The following is a 21,917-nucleotide window of genomic DNA, read 5'->3' as shown; positions in this document are numbered from 1 at the left end:
TAGTTGCAATGGACAGACACTTCTTTCATGGATCCACCATTTGGAAGGAGGGGGGGTCCTGGAGTCCTGAAAGCCTATAAGACAACAAAGAAAATCAATACATGTACAGAAACTGAATGATCACCTACCTGTTAGACTGTAGAAAACAGATAGACAGCGAGCCATACACATTGACAGATGGATGGACCCTTGATGGACAGATGCACCATCAGGGAGGGAATGGGTAATGGCATCCTCTAAACCTGTATGACAACAAAAAAAATAAATACATGTATAGAAACTGAATGATCACCTACCTGTTAGTCAGTAGAAAACAGATAGACAGCGAGCCATACAGAGTGGCAGATGGATGGAACCTTGATGGACAGATGCACCATCAGGGAGGAAAGGGGTAAGGGCATCCTCTAAACCTGGAAGAGAACAAAGAAAATAAATACCTGTATAGAAACTGAATGATCACCTACCTGTTACACAGTAGAAAACAGATAGACAGCGAGCCATACAGAGTGGCAGATGGATGGAACCTTGATGGACAGATGCACCATCAGGGAGGGAAAGGGTAATGGCATCCTCAAAACCTGGAAGAGAACAAAGAAAATAAATACCTGTATAGAAACTGAATGATCACCTACCTGTTAGTCAGTAGCAAACAGATAGACAGCAAGCCGTACACAGTTGCAGATGGATGGACCCTTGATGGACAGATGCACCATCAGGGAGGGAAGGGGTATTGGCATCCTCAGAACCTAAAAGATAACAAAGAAAATTAATACAGGGTTTGAAACTGAAAGATCACTTACCTTTTACACAGTTGCAGAACAATAGACAGTGAGGCATGGGGAATGGGGGGGGGTCCTGGAGTCCAGAAAGCCTGTAAGACTACAAAGAAAGTCAATACATGTTTAGAAACTGAATGATCACCTACCTGTTAGACAGCAGCAAACAGATTGACAGCGAGCCGTACACAGTGACAGATGGATGGACCCTTGACGGACAGATGCACCATCAGGGAGGGAAGGGGTATTGGCATCCTCTAAACCTGTAAGACAACAAAGAAAATCAATACATGTATAGAAACTGAATGATCACCTACCTGTTAGACAGTAGCAAACAGATTGACAGCGAGCCGTACACAGTGGCAGATGGATTAAACCTTGATGGACAGATGCACCATCAGGGAGGGAAGGGGTAATGGCATCCTCGGAACCTGAAAGACAACAAAGACAGTCAATACAGGTTTTGAAACTGAAAGATCACTTACCTTTAACACAGTTGCAGAACAATACACAGTGAGCCAGACACAGCTGCAGACGGACAGATTGATGGAGGCTTGATTTACGGTCAGCGAGGGAGGGGCTCAGAAGGTCCTAAACCTGTAAGACAAAAAAAAGTCAATACATATATAGAAATTGAATGATGAACTAACTCTTACACTTGCAGTAGGATAAATATCGAGTCACACAAATAGTTGCAATGGACAGACACTTCTTTGATGGATCCACCATTAGGAAGGAGGGGGGGGGGGTCCTGGAGTCCTGAAAGCCTGTAAGAAAACAAAGAAAATCAATACATGTATAGAAACTGAATGATCACCTACCTGTTAGACAGTAGAAAACAGATAGACAGCGAGCCGTACACAGTGACAGATGGATGGACCCTTGATGGACAGATGCACCATCAGGGAGGGAATGGGTAATGGCATCCTCTAAACCTGTAAGACAAGAAAAAAAAATAAATACATGTATAGAAACTGAATGATCACCTACCTGTTAGACAGGGGCAGACAGATAGACAGCGAGCCGTACACAGTGGCAGATGGATGGAACCTTGATGGACAGATGCACCATCAGGGAGGGAAGGGGTAATGGCATCCTCTAAACCTGTAAGACAAGAAAAAAAAATAAATGCATGTATAGAAACTGAATGATCACCTACCTGTTAGACAGGGGCAGACAGACAGACAGCGAGCCGTACACAGTGGCAGATGGATTAAACCTTGATGGACAGATGCACCATCAGGGAGGGAAGGGGTAATGGCATCCTCGGAACCTGAAAGACAACAAAGACAGTCAATATAAGTTTTGAAACTGAAAGATCACTTACCTTTTACACAGTTGCAGAACAATACACAGTGAGCCAGACACAGCTGCAGGCGGACAGATTGATGGAGGCTGGATTTACGGTCAGCGAGGGAGGGGCTCAGAAGTTCCTGAACCTGTAAGACAAAAAAAGTCAATACATATATAGAAATTGAATGATGAACTCTCTCTTACACACTTGCAGTAGGAAAAATATCGAGTCACACAAATAGTTGCAATGGACAGACACTTCTTTCATGGATCCACCATTAGGAAGGAGGGGGGGGTCCTGGAGTCCTGAAAGCCTATAAGACAACAAAGAAAATCAATACATGTATAGAAACTGAATGATCACCTACCTGTTAGACTGTAGAAAACAGATAGACAGCGAGCCGTACACATTGACAGATGGATGGACCCTTGATGGACAGATGCACCATCAGGGAGGGAATGGGTAATGGCATCCTCTAAACCTGTATGACAACAAAAAAAATAAATACATGTATAGAAACTGAATGATCACCTACCTGTTAGACAGGTGCAGAAAGACAGACAGCGAGCCGTACACAGTGGCAGATGGATGGAACCTTGATGGACAGATACACCATCAGGGAGGGAAGGGGTAATGGCATCCTCTAAACCTGTAAGACAACAAAGAAAATCAATACATGTATAGAAACTGAATGATCACCTACCTGTTAGTCAGTAGAAAACAGATAGAAAGCGAGCCATACAGAGTGGCAGATGGATGGAACCTTGATGGACAGATGCACCATCAGGGAGGGAAGGGGTAATGGCATCCTCTAAATCTGGAAGAGAACAAAGAAAATAAATACCTGTATAGAAACTGAATGATCACCTACCTGTTACACAGTAGAAAACAGATAGACAGCGAGCCATACAGAGTGGCAGATGGATGGAACCTTGATGGACAGATGCACCATCAGGGAGGGAAGGGGTAATGGCATCCTCTAAACCTGGAAGAAAACAAAGAAAATAAATACCTGTATAGAAACTGAATGATCACCTACCTGTTAGTCAGTAGCAAACAGATAGACAGCAAGCCGTACACAGTTGCAGATGGATGGACCCTTGATGGACAGATGCACCATCAGGGAGGGAAGGGGTATTGGCATCCTCAGAACCTAAAAGATAACAAAGAAAATTAATACAGGGTTTGAAACTGAAAGATCACTTACCTTTTACACAGTTGCAGAACAATAGACAGTGAGGCATGGGGAATGGGGGGGGTCCTGGAGTCCAGAAAGCCTGTAAGAAAACAAAGAAAGTCAATACATGTTTAGAAACTGAATGATCACCTACCTGTTAGACAGCAGCAAACAGATAGACAGCGAGCCGTACACAGTGACAGATGGATGGACCCTTGACGGACAGATGCACCATCAGGGAGGGAAGGGGTAATGGCATCCTCTAAACCTGTAAGACAACAAAGAAAATCAATACATGTATAGAAACTAAATGATCACCTACCTGTTAGACAGTAGCAAACAGATAGACAGCGAGCCATACACAGTGACAGATGGATGGACCCTTGATGGACAGATGCACCATCAGGGAGGGAATGGGTAATGGCATCCTATAAACCTGTAAGAAAACAAAGAAAATCAATACATGTATAGAAACTGAATGATCACCTACCTGTTAGACAGTAGCAAACAGATAGACAGCGAGCCGTACACATTGACAGATGGATGGACCCTTGATGGACAGATGCACCATCAGGGAGGGAATGGGTAATGGCATCCTCTAAACCTGTATGACAACAAAAAAAATAAATACATGTATAGAAACTGAATGATCACCTACCTGTTAGATAGGTGCAGAAAGACAGACAGCGAGCCGTACACAGTGGCAGATGGATGGAACCTTGATGGACAGATACACCATCAGGGAGGGAAGGGGTAATGGCATCCTCTAAACCTGTAAGAAAACAAAGAAAATCAATACATGTATAGAAACTGAATGATCACCTACCTGTTAGTCAGTAGAAAACAGATAGACAGCGAGCCATACAGAGTGGCAGATGGATGGAACCTTGATGGACAGATGCACCATCAGGGAGGGATTGGGTAATGGCATCCTCTAAACCTGTAAGACAACAAAGAAAATTAATACATGTATAGAAACTGAATGATCACCTACCTGTTACAAAGTAGAAAACAGATAGACAGCGAGCCATACAGAGTGGCAGATGGATGGACCCTTGATGGACAGATGCACCATCAGGGAGGGAAGGGGTATTGGCATCCTCAGAACCTAAAAGATAACAAAGAAAATTAATACAGGTTTTGAAACTGAAAGATCACTTACCTTTTACACAGTTGCAGAACAATAGACAGCGAGGCATGGGGAATGGGGGGGTCTTGGAGTCCTGAAAGCCTGTAAGACAACAAAGAAAGTCAATACATGTATAGAAACTGAATGATCACCTACCTGTTACACAGTAGCAAACAGATAGACAGCGAGCCGTACACAGTGACAGATGGATGGACCCTTGACGGACAGATGCACCATCAGGGAGGGAAGAGGTAATGGCATCCTCGGAACCTGAAGGACAACAAAGAAAGTCAATACAGGTTTTGAAACTGAAAGATCACTTACCTTTTACACAGTTGCAGAACAATACACAGTGAGCCAGACACAGCTGCAGACGGACAGATTGATGGAGGCTGGATCTACGGTCAGCGAGGGAGAAGCTCAGAAGTTCGTAAACCTGTAAGACAAAAAAAAGTCAATACATGTACAGAAACTGAATGATGAACTAACTATTACACACTTGCAGTCAGATAGATATCGAGTCATACAAATAGTTACAATGGACAAACACTTGTTTGAAGGATCCACCATTAGGAAGAAGGGCGGAGGGTCCTGGAGTCCTGAAAGCCTGTAAGACGACAAAGAAAGTCAATACATGCATAGAAACTGAATGATCACCTACCTGTTAGACAGTAGCAAACAGATAGACAGCGAGCCATACACAGTGGCAGATGGAAGGAACCTTGATGGACAGATGCACCATCAGGGAGGGAAGGGGTAATGGCATCCTCTAAACCTGTAAGACAAGAAAAAAAAATAAATGCATGGATAGAAACTGAATGATCACCTACCTGTTAGACAGGGGCAAACAGACAGACAGCGAGCCGTACACAGTGGCAGATGGATGGAACCTTGATGGACAGATGCACCATCAGGGAGGGAAGGGGTAATGGCATCCTCTAAACCTGTAAGACAACAAAGAAAATCAATACATGTATAGAAACTGAATGATCACCTACCTGTTAGACAGTAGCAAACAGATTGACAGCGAGCCGTACACAGTGGCAGATGGATTAAACCTTGATGGACAGATGCACCATCAGGGAGGGAAGGGGTAATGGCATCCTCGGAACCTGAGAGACAACAAAGACAGTCAATACAGGTTTTGAAACTGAAAGATCACTTACCTTTAACACAGTTGCAGAACAATACACAGTGAGCCAGACACAGCTGCAGACGGACAGATTGATGGAGGCTTGATTTACGGTCAGCGAGGGAGGGGCTCAGAAGGTCCTAAACCTGTAAGACAAAAAAAAGTCAATACATATATAGAAATTGAATGATGAACTAACTCTTACACTTGCAGTAGGATAAATATCGAGTCACACAAATAGTTGCAATGGACAGACACTTCTTTCATGGATCCACCATTAGGAAGGAGGGGGGGGTCCTGGAGTCCTGAAAGCCTGTAAGACAACAAAGAAAATCAATACATGTATAGAAACTGAATGATCACCTACCTGTTAGACAGTAGAAAACAGATAGACAGCGAGCCGTACACAGTGACAGATGGATGGACCCTTGATGGACAGATGCACCATCAGGGAGGGAATGGGTAATGGCAACCTCTAAACCTGTAAGACAAGAAAAAAAAATAAATACATGTATAGAAACTGAATGATAACCTACCTGTTAGACAGGTGCAGACAGACAGACAGCGAGCCGTACACAGAGGCAGATGGATGGAACCTTGATGGACAGATGCACCATCAGGGAGGGAAGGGGTAATGGCATCCTCTAAACCTGTAAGACAACAAAGAAAATCAATACATGTATAGAAACTGAATGATCACCTACCTGTTAGACAGTAGCAAACAGATAGACAGCGAGCCATACACAGTGGCAGATGGATGGAACCTTGATGGACAGATGCACCATGAGGGAGGGAAGGGGTAATGGCATCCTCTAAACCTGTAAGACAACAAAGAAAATCAATACATGTAAAGAAACTGAATGATCACCTACCTGTTAGTCAGTAGCAAACAGATAGACAGCGAGCCGTACACAGTTGCAGATGGATGGACCCTTGATGGAAGGATGCACCATCAGGGAGGGAAGGGGTAATGGCATCCTCTAAACCTGGAAGAGAATAAAGAAAATCAATACATGTATAGAAACTGAATGATCACCTACCTGTTATACAGTAGCAAACAGATTGACAGCGAGCCGTACAAAGTGGTAGATGGATTAAACCTTGATGGACATATGCATCATCAGGGAGGGAAAGGGTAATGGCATCCTCGGAACCTGAAAGACAACGAAGAAAATCAATACATGTCTAGAAACTGAATGATCACCTACCTGTTATACAGTAGCAAACAGATTGACAGCGAACCGTACAAAGTGGTAGATGGATTAAACCTTCATGGACAGATGCACCATCAGGGAGGGAAGGGGTAATGGCATCCTCAGAACCTGCAAGACAACAAATAAAATCAATACATGTATAGAAACTGAATGATCACCTACCTGTTAGACAGTAGAAAACAGATAGATAGCGAGCGGTACACAGTGACAGATGGATTAAACCTTGATGGACAGATGCACCATCAGGGAGGGAAGGGGTAATGGCATCCTCGGAACCTGAAAGACAACAAAGACAGTCAATATAAGTTTTGAAACTGAAAGATCACTTACCTTTTACACAGTTGCAGAACAATACACAGTGAGCCAGACACAGCTGCAGGCGGACAGATTGATGGAGGCTGGATTTTCGGTCAGCGAGGGAGGGGCTCAGAAGTTCCTGAACCTGTAAGACAAAAAAAGTCAATACATATATAGAAATTGAATGATGAACTCTCTCTTACACACTTGCAGTAGGAAAAATATCGAGTCACACAAATAGTTGCAATGGACAGACACTTCTTTCATGGATCCACCATTAGGAAGGAGGGGGGGGTCCTGGAGTCCTGAAAGCCTATAAGAAAACAAAGAAAATCAATACATGTATAGAAACTGAATGATCACCTACCTGTTAGACTGTAGAAAACAGATAGACAGCGAGCCGTACACATTGACAGATGGATGGACCCTTGATGGACAGATGCACCATCAGGGAGGGAAGGGGTAATGGCATCCTCTAAACCTGTAAGACAACAAAGAAAATCAATACATGTATAGAAACTGAATGATCACCTACCTGTTAGTCAGTAGAAAACAGATAGACAGCGAGCCATACAGAGTGGCAGATGGATGGAACCTTGATGGACAGATGCACCATCAGGGAGGGAAGGGGTAATGGCATCCTCTAAATCTGGAAGAGAACAAAGAAAATAAATACCTGTATAGAAACTGAATGATCACCTACCTGTTACACAGTAGAAAACAGATAGACAGCGAGCCATACAGAGTGGCAGATGGATGGAACCTTGATGGACAGATGCACCATCAGGGAGGGAAGGGGTAATGGCATCCTCTAAACCTGGAAGAGAACAAAGAAAATAAATACCTGTATAGAAACTGAATGATCACCTACCTGTTAGTCAGTAGCAAACAGATAGACAGCAAGCCTTACACAGTTGCAGATGGATGGACCCTTGATGGACAGATGCACCATCAGGGAGGGAAGGAGTATTGGCATCCTCAGAACCTAAAAGATAACAAAGAAAATTAATACAGGGTTTGAAACTGAAAGATCACTTACCTTTTACACAGTTGCAGAACAATAGACAGTGAGGCATGGGGAATGGGGGGGGTCCTGGAGTCCAGAAAGCCTGTAAGACAACAAAGAAAGTCAATACATGTTTAGAAACTGAATGATCACCTACCTGTTAGACAGCAGCAAACAGATAGACAGCGAGCCGTACACAGTGACAGATGGATGGACCCTTGACGGACAGATGCACCATCAGGGAGGGAAGGGGTAATGGCATCCTCTAAACCTGTAAGACAACAAAGAAAATCAATACATGTATAGAAACTAAATGATCACCTACCTGTTAGACAGTAGCAAACAGATAGACAGCGAGCCATACACAGTGACAGATGGATGGACCCTTGATGGACAGATGCACCATCAGGGAGGGAATGGGTAATGGCATCCTATAAACCTGTAAGAAAACAAAGAAAATCAATACATGTATAGAAACTGAATGATCACCTACCTGTTAGACAGTAGCAAACAGATAGACAGCGAGCCATACACAGTGGCAGATGGATGGAACCTTGATGGACAGATGCACCATCAGGAAGGGAAGGGGTATTGGCATCCTCAGAACCTAAAAGATAACAAAGACAATCAATACAGGTTTTGAAACTGAAATATCACTTACCTTTTACACAGTTGCAGAACAATAGACAGTGAGCCAGACACAGCTGAAGATGGACAGATTGATGGTGGCTGAATCTACGGTCAGGGAGGGAGGGGCTCTGAAGCTCCTAAACCTGTAAGACAAAAAAAAAAAATGTCAATACATGTATAGAAACTGAATGATAAACTAACTCTAACACACTTCTAGTCAGAAAGATCGAGTCACACAAATAGTTGCAATTGACAGACACTTGGTTGATGGATCCACCATTAGGAAGGAGGGGGGGGGGTCTTGGAGTCCAGAAAGACTGTAAGACAACAAAGAAAGTCAATACATGTTTAGAAACTGAATGATCACCTACCTGTTAGACAGCAGCAAACAGATAGACAGCGAGCCGTACACAGTGACAGATGGATGGACCCTTGACGGACAGATGCACCATCAGGGAGGGAAGGGGTAATGGCATCCTCTAAACCTGTAAGACAACAAAGAAAATCAATACATGTATAGAAACTGAATGATCACCTACCTGTTAGACAGTAGCAAACAGATTGACAGCGAGCCGTACACAGTGGCAGATGGATTAAACCTTGATGGACAGATGCACCATCAGGGAGGGAAGGGGTAATGGCATCCTCGGAACCTGAGAGACAACAAAGACAGTCAATACAGGTTTTGAAACTGAAAGATCACTTACCTTTAACACAGTTGCAGAACAATACACAGTGAGCCAGACACAGCTGCAGACGGACAGATTGATGGAGGCTTGATTTACGGTCAGCGAGGGAGGGGCTCAGAAGGTCCTAAACCTGTAAGACAAAAAAAAGTCAATACATATATAGAAATTGAATGATGAACTAACTCTTACACTTGCAGTAGGATAAATATCGAGTCACACAAATAGTTGCAATGGACAGACACTTCTTTCATGGATCCACCATTAGGAAGGAGGGGGGGGTCCTGGAGTCCTGAAAGCCTGTAAGACAACAAAGAAAATCAATACATGTATAGAAACTGAATGATCACCTACCTGTTAGACAGTAGAAAACAGATAGACAGCGAGCCGTACACAGTGACAGATGGATGGACCCTTGATGGACAGATGCACCATCAGGGAGGGAATGGGTAATGGCATCCTCTAAACCTGTAAGACAAGAAAAAAAAATAAATACATGTATAGAAACTGAATGATCACCTACCTGTTAGACAGGGGCAGACAGACAGACAGCGAGCCGTACACAGTGGCAGATGGATGGAACCTTGATGGACAGATGCACCATCAGGGAGGGAAGGGGTAATGGCATCCTCTAAACCTGTAAGACAACAAAGAAAATCAATACATATATAGAAACTAAATGATCACCTACCTGTTAGACAGTAGCAAACAGATAGACAGCGAGCCGTACACAGTGACAGATGGATGGACCCTTGATGGACAGATGCACCATCAGGGAGGGAATGGGTAATGGCATCCTATAAACCTGTAAGAAAACAAAGAAAATCAATACATGTATAGAAACTGAATGATCACCTACCTATTAGACAGTAGCAAACAGATAGACAGCGAGCCATACACAGTGGCAGATGGATGGAACCAATACAGGTTTTGAAACTGAAATATCACTTACCTTTTACACAGTTGCAGAACAATAGACAGTGAGCCAGACACAGCTGCAGATGGACAGATTGATGGAGGCTGGATCTACGGTCAGCAAGGGAGAAGCTCAGAAGGTCCTAAACCTGTAAGACAAAAAAAAGTCAATACATGTACAGAAACTGAATGATAAACTGACTATTACACACTTGCAGTCAGATAGATATCGAGTCACACAAATAGTTACAATGGACAAACACTTGTTTGATGGATCCACCATTAGGAAGAAGGGGGGAGGGTCCTGGAGTCCTGAAAGCCTGTAAGACGACAAAGAAAGTCAATACATGTATAGAAACTGAATGATCACCTACCTGTTGGACAGTAGTAAACAAATAGACAGCGAGCCATACACAGTGGCAGATGGATGGAACCTTGATGGACAGATGCACCATCAGGGAGGGAAGGGGTAATGGCATCCTCTAAACCTGTAAGACAACAAAGAAAATCAATACAAATATAGAAACTGAATGATCACCTACCTGTTAGACAGTAGAAAACAGATAGACAACAAGCCGTACACAGTGACATATGGATGGAACCTTGATGGACAGATGCACCATCAGGGAGCGAAGGGGTGATGGCATCCTCGGAACCTGAAAGACAACAAAGACAGTCAATACAGGTTTTGAAACTGAAAGATCACTTACCTTTTACACAGTTGCAGAACAATACACAGTGAGCCAGACACAGCTGCAGACGGACAGATTGATGGAGGGTGGATTCACGGTCAGCGAGGGAGGGGCTCAGAAGGTCCTAAACCTGTAAGACAAAAACAAGTCAATACATGAACAGAAACTGAATGATGAACTAACTCTTACACACTTGCAGTCAGATAGATATCGAGTCACACAAATAGTTACAATGGACAGACACTTGTTTCATGGATCCACAATTAGGAAGAAGGGGGGGGGGGGGTCCTGGAGTCCTGAAAGCCTGTAAGACAACAAAGAAAGTCAATACATGTATAGAAACTGAATGATCACCTACCTGTTAGACAGTAGCAAACAGATAGACAGAGAGCCATACACAGTGGCAGAAGGATGGAACCTTGATGGACAGATGCACCATCAGGAAGGGAAGGGGTATTGGCATCCTCAGAAACTAATAGATAACAAAGACAATCGATACAGGTTTTGAAACTGAAATATCACTTACCTTTTACTCAGTTGCAGAACAATAGACAGTGAGCCAGACACAGCTGCAGATGGACAGATTGATGGTGGCTGAATCTACGGTCAGGGAGGGAGGGGCTCTGAAGGTCCTAAACCTGTAAGACAAAAAAAAAATGTCAATACATGTATAGAAACTGAATTATAAACTAACTCTAACACACTTGTAGTCAGAAAGATCGAGTCACACAAATAGTTGCAATTGACAGACACTTGTTTGATGGATCCACCATTAGGAAGGAGGGAGGGGGTCTTGGAGTCCTGAAAGTCTGTAAGACAACAAAGAAAGTCAATACATGTATAGAAACTGAATGATCACCTACCTGTTAGACAGTAGCAAACAGATAGACAGCGAGCCATACACAGTGGCAGATGGATGGAACCTTGATGGACAGATGCACCATCAGGGAGGGAATGGGTAATGGCATCCTCTAAACCTGTAAGACAAGAAAAAAAAATGTCAATACATGTATAGAAACTGAATGATAAACTAACTCTAACACACTTGTAGTCAGAAAGATCGTGTCACACAAATAGTTGCAATTGACAGACACTTGTTTGATGGATCCACCATTAGGAAGGAGGGGGGGGGACTTGGAGTCCTGAAAGTCTGTAAGACAACATAGAAAGTCAATACATGTATAGAAACTGAATGATCACCTACCTCTTAGACAGTAGCAAACAGATAGACAGCGAGCCATACACAGTGGCAGACGGATGGGACCTTGATGGACAGATGCACCATCAGGAAGGGAAGGGGTATTGGCATCCTCAGAAACTAATAGATAACAAAGACAATCGATACAGGTTTTGAAACTGAAATATCACTTACCTTTTACACAGTTGCAGAACAATAGACAGTGAGCCATACACAGCTGCAGATGGACAGATTAATGGTGGCTGAATCTACGGTCAGGGAGGGAGGGGCTCTGAAGGTCCTAAACCTGTAAGACAAAAAAAAAAAATGTCAATACATGTATAGAAACTGAATGATCACCTACCTATTAGACAGTAGTAAACAGATAGACAGCGAGCCATACACAGTGGCAGATGGATGGACCCTTGATGGACAGATGCACCATCAGGGAGGGAATGGGTAATGGCATCCTCTAAACCTGTAAGACAACAAAAATAAATAAATACATGTATAGAAACTGAATGATCACCTACCTGTTTGACAGGTGCAGACAGTCAGACATCGAAGCGTACACAGTGGTAGATGGATGGAACCTTGATGAACAGATGCACCATCAGGGAGGGAAGGGGTAATGGCATCCTCTAAACCTGTAAGACAACAAAGAAAATCAATACATGTATAGAAACTGAATGATCACCTACCTTTTACACAGTAGCAAACAGATAGACAGCGAGCCATACACAGTGGCAGATGGATGGAACCTTGATGGACAGATGCACCATCAGGGAGGGAAGGGGTAATGGTATCCTCTATACCTGTAAGACAACAAAGAAAATCAATACATGTATAGAAACTGAATGATCACCTACCTGTTACACAGTAGAAAACAGATAGACAGCGAGCCATACAGAGTGGCAGATGGATGGAACCTTGATGGACAGATGCACCATCAGGGAGGGAAGGGGTAATGGCATCCTCTAAACCTGGAAGAGAACAAATAAAATAAATACCTGTATAGAAACTGAATGATCACCTACCTGTTAGTCAGTAGCAAACAGATAGACAGCGAGCCGTACACAGTTGCAGATGGATGGACCCTTGATGGACAGATACACCATCAAGAAGGGAAGGGGTATTGGCATCCTCAGAACCTAAAAGATAATAAAGAAAATTAATACAGGTTTTGAAACTGAAAGATCACTTACCTTTTACACAGTTGCAGAACAATAGACAGTGAGGCATAGGGAATGGGGGGGTCCTGGAGTCCTGAAAGCCTGTAAGACAACAAAGAAAACCAATACATGTATAGAAACTGAATGATCACCTACCTGTTAGACAGTAGAAAACAGATAGACAGCGAGCCGTACACAGTGACAGATGGATGGACCCTTGATGGACAGATGCACCATCAGGGAGGGAAAGGTAATGGCATCCTCTAAACCTGTAAGACAAGAAAAAAAAAAAAATACATGTATAGAAACTGAATGATCACCTACCTGTTAGACAGGGGCAGACAGACAGACAGCGAGCCGTACACAGTGGCAGATGGATGGAACCTTGATGGACAGATGCACCATCAGGGAGGGAAGGGGTAATGGCATCCTCTAAACCTGTAAGACAACAAAGAAAATCAATACATGCATAGAAACTGAATGATCACCTACCTGTTAGACAGTAGCAAACAGATAGACAGCGAGCCATACACAGTGGCAGATGGATGGGAACTTGATGGACAGATGCACCATCAGGAAGGGAAGGGGTATTGGCATCCTCAGAAACTAATAGATAACAAAGACAATCGATACAGGTTTTGAAACTGAAATATCACTTACCTTTTACACAGTTGCAGAACAATAGACAGTGATCCATACACAGCTGCAGATGGACAGATTAATGGTGGCTGAATCTACGGTCAGGGAGGGAGGGGCTCTGAAGGTCCTAAACCTGTAAGACAAAAAAAAAAAAAAAAAAAAAAAAAATGTCAATACATGTATAGAAACTGAATGATCACCTACCTATTAGACAGTAGTAAACAGATTGACAGCGAGCCGTACAAAGTGGTAGATGGATGAAACCTTGATGGACAGATGCACCATCAGGGAGGGAAGGGGTATTGGCATCCTCAGAACCTAAAAGATAACAAAGACAATCAATACAGGTTTTGAAACTGAAATATCACTTACCTTTTACACAGTTGCAGAACAATAGACAGTGAGCCAGACACAGCTGCAGATGGACAGATTGATGGTGGCTGAATCTACGGTCAGGGAGGGAGGGGCTCTGAAGGTCCTAAACCTGTAAGACAAAAAAAATGTCAATACATGTATAGAAACTGAATGATAAACTAACTCTAACACACTTGTAGTCAGAAAGATCGAGTCACACAAATAGTTGCAATTGACAGACACTTGTTTGATGGATCCACCATTAGGAAGGAGGGGGGGGGACTTGGAGTCCTGAAAGTCTGTAAGACAACATAGAAAGTCAATACATGTATAGAAACTGAATGATCACCTACCTGTTAGACAGTAGCAAACAGATAGACAGCGAGCCATACACAGTGGCAGATGGATGGGAACTTGATGGACAGATGCACCATCAGGAAGGGAAGGGGTATTGGCATCCTCAGAAACTAATAGATAACAAAGACAATCGATACAGGTTTTGAAACTGAAATATCACTTACCTTTTACACAGTTGCAGAACAATAGACAGTGAGCCATACACAGCTGCAGATGGACAGATTAATGGTGGCTAAATCTACGGTCAGGGAGGGAGGGGCTCTGAAGGTCCTAAACCTGTAAGACAAAAAAAAAAAATGTCAATACATGTATAGAAACTGAATGATCACCTACCTATTAGACAGTAGTAAACAGATCGACAGCGAGCCATACACAGTGATAGATGGATGGACCCTTGATGGACAGATGCACCATCAGGGAGGGAATGGGTAATGGCATCCTCTAAACCTGTAAGACAACAAAAAAAAATAAATACATGTATAGAAACTGAATGATCACCTACCTGTTAGACAGGTGCAGACAGACAGACAGCGAGCCGTACACAGAGGCAGATGGATGGAACCTTGATGGACAGATGCACCATCAGTGAGGGAAGGGGTAATGGCATCCTCTAAACCTGTAAGACAACAAAGAAAATCAATACATTTATAGAAACTGAATGATCACCTACCTGTTAGACAGTAGCAAACAGATAGACAGCGAGCCATACACAGTGGCAGATGGATGGAACCTTGATGGACAGATGCACCATGAGGGAGGGAAGGGGTAATGGCATCCTCTAAACCTGTAAGACAACAAAGAAAATCAATACATGTAAAGAAACTGAATGATCACCTACCTGTTAGTCAGTAGCAAACAGATAGACAGCGAGCCGTACACAGTTGCAGATGGATGGACCCTTGATGGAAGGATGCACCATCAGGGAGGGAAGGGGTAATGGCATCCTCTAAACCTGTAAGACAACAAAGAAAATCAATACATGTATTGAAACTGAATGATCACCTACCTGTTAAACAGTAGCAAACAGATAGACAGCGAGCCATACACAGTGGCAGAAGGATGGAACCTTGATGGACAGATGCACCATTAGGGAGGGAAGGGGTAATGGCATCCTCTAAACCTGGAAGAGTATAAAGAAAATCAATACATGTATAGAAACTGAATGATCACCTACCTGTTAGACAGTAGCAAACAGATTGACAGCGAGCCGTACAAAGTGGTAGATGGATTAAACCTTGATGGACAGATGCACCATTAGGGAGGGAAGGGGTAATGGCATCCTCTAAACCTGTAAGACAACAAAGAAAATCATTACATGTATAGAAACTGAATGATCACCTACCTGTTAGTCAGTAGCAAACAGATAGACAGCGAGCCGTACACAGTTGCAGATGGATGGACCCTTGATGGACAGATGCACCATCAGGGAGGGAAGGGGTATTGGCATCCTCAGAACCTAAAAGATAACAAAGAAAATTAATATAGGGTTTGAAACTGAAAGATCACTTACCTTTTACACAGTTGCAGAACAATACACAGTGAGCCAGACACAGCTGCAGACGGACAGATTGATGGAGAGTGGATTCACGGTCAGCGAGGGAGGGGCTCAGAAGGTCCTAAACCTGTAAGACAAAAACAAGTCAATACATGAACAGAAACTGAATGATGAACTAACTCTTACACACTTGCAGTCAGATAGATATCGAGTCACACAAATAGTTACAATGGACAGACACTTGTTTCATGGATCCACCATTAGGAAGAAGGGGGGGGGGGTCCTGGAGTCCTGAAAGCCTGTAAGACAACAAAGAAAGTCAATACAGGTATAGAAACTGAATGATCACCTACCTGTTAGACAGTAGCAAACAGATAGACAGCGAGCCATACACAGTTGCAGATGGATGGACCCTTGATGGACAGATGCACCATGAGGGAGGGAAGGGGTAATGGCATCCTCTAAACCTGTAAGACAACAAAGAAAATCAATACATGTATAGAAACTGAATGATCACCTACCTGTTAGTCAGTAGCAAACAGATAGACAGCGAGCCGTACACAGTTGCAGATGGATGGACCCTTGATGGACAGATGCACCATCAGGGAGGGAAGGGGTAATGGCATCCTCTAAACCTGTAAGACAACAAAGAAAATCAATACATGTATTGAAACTGAATGATCACCTACCTGTTACACAGTAGCAAACAGATAGACAGCGAGCCATACACAGTGGCAGATGGATGGACCCTTGATGGACAGATGCACCATCAGGGAGGGAATGGGTAATGGCATCCTCTAAACCTGTAAGACAAGAAAAAAAAATAAATACATGTATAGAAACTGAATGATCACCTACCTGTTAGACAGGGGCAGACAGACAGACAGCGAGCCGTACACAGTGGCAGATGGATGGAACCTTGATGGACAGATGCACCATCAGGGAGGGAAGGGGTAATGGCATCCTCTAAACCTGTAAGACAACAAAGAAAATCAATACATATATAGAAACTAAATGATCACCTACCTGTTAGACAGTAGCAAACAGATAGACAGCGAGCCGTACACAGTGACAGATGGATGGACCCTTGATGGACAGATGCACCATCAGGGAGGGAATGGGTAATGGCATCCTATAAACCTGTAAGAAAACAAAGAAAATCAATACATGTATAGAAACTGAATGATCACCTACCTATTAGACAGTAGCAAACAGATAGACAGCGAGCCATACACAGTGGCAGATGGATGGAACCAATACAGGTTTTGAAACTGAAATATCACTTACCTTTTACACAGTTGCAGAACAATAGACAGTGAGCCAGACACAGCTGCAGATGGACAGATTGATGGAGGCTGGATCTACGGTCAGCAAGGGAGAAGCTCAGAAGGTCCTAAACCTGTAAGACAAAAAAAAGTCAATACATGTACAGAAACTGAATGATAAACTGACTATTACACACTTGCAGTCAGATAGATATCGAGTCACACAAATAGTTACAATGGACAAACACTTGTTTGATGGATCCACCATTAGGAAGAAGGGGGGAGGGTCCTGGAGTCCTGAAAGCCTGTAAGACGACAAAGAAAGTCAATACATGTATAGAAACTGAATGATCACCTACCTGTTGGACAGTAGTAAACAAATAGACAGCGAGCCATACACAGTGGCAGATGGATGGAACCTTGATGGACAGATGCACCATCAGGGAGGGAAGGGGTAATGGCATCCTCTAAACCTGTAAGACAACAAAGAAAATCAATACAAATATAGAAACTGAATGATCACCTACCTGTTAGACAGTAGAAAACAGATAGACAACAAGCCGTACACAGTGACATATGGATGGAACCTTGATGGACAGATGCACCATCAGGGAGCGAAGGGGTGATGGCATCCTCGGAACCTGAAAGACAACAAAGACAGTCAATACAGGTTTTGAAACTGAAAGATCACTTACCTTTTACACAGTTGCAGAACAATACACAGTGAGCCAGACACAGCTGCAGACGGACAGATTGATGGAGGGTGGATTCACGGTCAGCGAGGGAGGGGCTCAGAAGGTCCTAAACCTGTAAGACAAAAACAAGTCAATACATGAACAGAAACTGAATGATGAACTAACTCTTACACACTTGCAGTCAGATAGATATCGAGTCACACAAATAGTTACAATGGACAGACACTTGTTTCATGGATCCACAATTAGGAAGAAGGGGGGGGGGGGGTCCTGGAGTCCTGAAAGCCTGTAAGACAACAAAGAAAGTCAATACATGTATAGAAACTGAATGATCACCTACCTGTTAGACAGTAGCAAACAGATAGACAGAGAGCCATACACAGTGGCAGAAGGATGGAACCTTGATGGACAGATGCACCATCAGGAAGGGAAGGGGTATTGGCATCCTCAGAAACTAATAGATAACAAAGACAATCGATACAGGTTTTGAAACTGAAATATCACTTACCTTTTACTCAGTTGCAGAACAATAGACAGTGAGCCAGACACAGCTGCAGATGGACAGATTGATGGTGGCTGAATCTACGGTCAGGGAGGGAGGGGCTCTGAAGGTCCTAAACCTGTAAGACAAAAAAAAAATGTCAATACATGTATAGAAACTGAATTATAAACTAACTCTAACACACTTGTAGTCAGAAAGATCGAGTCACACAAATAGTTGCAATTGACAGACACTTGTTTGATGGATCCACCATTAGGAAGGAGGGAGGGGGTCTTGGAGTCCTGAAAGTCTGTAAGACAACAAAGAAAGTCAATACATGTATAGAAACTGAATGATCACCTACCTGTTAGACAGTAGCAAACAGATAGACAGCGAGCCATACACAGTGGCAGATGGATGGAACCTTGATGGACAGATGCACCATCAGGGAGGGAATGGGTAATGGCATCCTCTAAACCTGTAAGACAAGAAAAAAAAATGTCAATACATGTATAGAAACTGAATGATAAACTAACTCTAACACACTTGTAGTCAGAAAGATCGTGTCACACAAATAGTTGCAATTGACAGACACTTGTTTGATGGATCCACCATTAGGAAGGAGGGGGGGGGACTTGGAGTCCTGAAAGTCTGTAAGACAACATAGAAAGTCAATACATGTATAGAAACTGAATGATCACCTACCTCTTAGACAGTAGCAAACAGATAGACAGCGAGCCATACACAGTGGCAGACGGATGGGACCTTGATGGACAGATGCACCATCAGGAAGGGAAGGGGTATTGGCATCCTCAGAAACTAATAGATAACAAAGACAATCGATACAGGTTTTGAAACTGAAATATCACTTACCTTTTACACAGTTGCAGAACAATAGACAGTGAGCCATACACAGCTGCAGATGGACAGATTAATGGTGGCTGAATCTACGGTCAGGGAGGGAGGGGCTCTGAAGGTCCTAAACCTGTAAGACAAAAAAAAAAAATGTCAATACATGTATAGAAACTGAATGATCACCTACCTATTAGACAGTAGTAAACAGATAGACAGCGAGCCATACACAGTGGCAGATGGATGGACCCTTGATGGACAGATGCACCATCAGGGAGGGAATGGGTAATGGCATCCTCTAAACCTGTAAGACAACAAAAATAAATAAATACATGTATAGAAACTGAATGATCACCTACCTGTTTGACAGGTGCAGACAGTCAGACATCGAAGCGTACACAGTGGTAGATGGATGGAACCTTGATGAACAGATGCACCATCAGGGAGGGAAGGGGTAATGGCATCCTCTAAACCTGTAAGACAACAAAGAAAATCAATACATGTATAGAAACTGAATGATCACCTACCTTTTACACAGTAGCAAACAGATAGACAGCGAGCCATACACAGTGGCAGATGGATGGAACCTTGATGGACAGATGCACCATCAGGGAGGGAAGGGGTAATGGTATCCTCTATACCTGTAAGACAACAAAGAAAATCAATACATGTATAGAAACTGAATGATCACCTACCTGTTACACAGTAGAAAACAGATAGACAGCGAGCCATACAGAGTGGCAGATGGATGGAACCTTGATGGACAGATGCACCATCAGGGAGGGAAGGGGTAATGGCATCCTCTAAACCTGGAAGAGAACAAATAAAATAAATACCTGTATAGAAACTGAATGATCACCTACCTGTTAGTCAGTAGCAAACAGATAGACAGCGAGCCGTACACAGTTGCAGATGGATGGACCCTTGATGGACAGATACACCATCAAGAAGGGAAGGGGTATTGGCATCCTCAGAACCTAAAAGATAATAAAGAAAATTAATACAGGTTTTGAAACTGAAAGATCACTTACCTTTTACACAGTTGCAGAACAATAGACAGTGAGGCATAGGGAATGGGGGGGTCCTGGAGTCCTGAAAGCCTGTAAGACAACAAAGAAAACCAATACATGTATAGAAACTGAATGATCACCTACCTGTTAGACAGTAGAAAACAGATAGACAGCGAGCCGTACACAGTGACAGATGGATGGACCCTTGATGGACAGATGCACCATCAGGGAGGGAAAGGTAATGGCATCCTCTAAACCTGTAAGACAAGAAAAAAAAAAAAATACATGTATAGAAACTGAATGATCACCTACCTGTTAGACAGGGGCAGACAGACAGACAGCGAGCCGTACACAGTGGCAGATGGATGGAACCTTGATGGACAGATGCACCATCAGGGAGGGAAGGGGTAATGGCATCCTCTAAACCTGTAAGACAACAAAGAAAATCAATACATGCATAGAAACTGAATGATCACCTACCTGTTAGACAGTAGCAAACAGATAGACAGCGAGCCATACACAGTGGCAGATGGATGGGAACTTGATGGACAGATGCACCATCAGGAAGGGAAGGGGTATTGGCATCCTCAGAAACTAATAGATAACAAAGACAATCGATACAGGTTTTGAAACTGAAATATCACTTACCTTTTACACAGTTGCAGAACAATAGACAGTGATCCATACACAGCTGCAGATGGACAGATTAATGGTGGCTGAATCTACGGTCAGGGAGGGAGGGGCTCTGAAGGTCCTAAACCTGTAAGACAAAAAAAAAAAAAAAAAAAAAAAAAATGTCAATACATGTATAGAAACTGAATGATCACCTACCTATTAGACAGTAGTAAACAGATTGACAGCGAGCCGTACAAAGTGGTAGATGGATGAAACCTTGATGGACAGATGCACCATCAGGGAGGGAAGGGGTATTGGCATCCTCAGAACCTAAAAGATAACAAAGACAATCAATACAGGTTTTGAAACTGAAATATCACTTACCTTTTACACAGTTGCAGAACAATAGACAGTGAGCCAGACACAGCTGCAGATGGACAGATTGATGGTGGCTGAATCTACGGTCAGGGAGGGAGGGGCTCTGAAGGTCCTAAACCTGTAAGACAAAAAAAATGTCAATACATGTATAGAAACTGAATGATAAACTAACTCTAACACACTTGTAGTCAGAAAGATCGAGTCACACAAATAGTTGCAATTGACAGACACTTGTTTGATGGATCCACCATTAGGAAGGAGGGGGGGGGACTTGGAGTCCTGAAAGTCTGTAAGACAACATAGAAAGTCAATACATGTATAGAAACTGAATGATCACCTACCTGTTAGACAGTAGCAAACAGATAGACAGCGAGCCATACACAGTGGCAGATGGATGGGAACTTGATGGACAGATGCACCATCAGGAAGGGAAGGGGTATTGGCATCCTCAGAAACTAATAGATAACAAAGACAATCGA

This window comes from Salminus brasiliensis, chromosome 21 (genome assembly GCF_030463535.1).
Source record: "Salminus brasiliensis chromosome 21, fSalBra1.hap2, whole genome shotgun sequence".
Classification (NCBI taxonomy): Eukaryota; Metazoa; Chordata; class Actinopteri; order Characiformes; family Bryconidae; genus Salminus; species Salminus brasiliensis.
The sequence above is the reverse complement of the archived record's forward strand: the minus strand, read 5'-3'. Positions refer to the sequence as shown.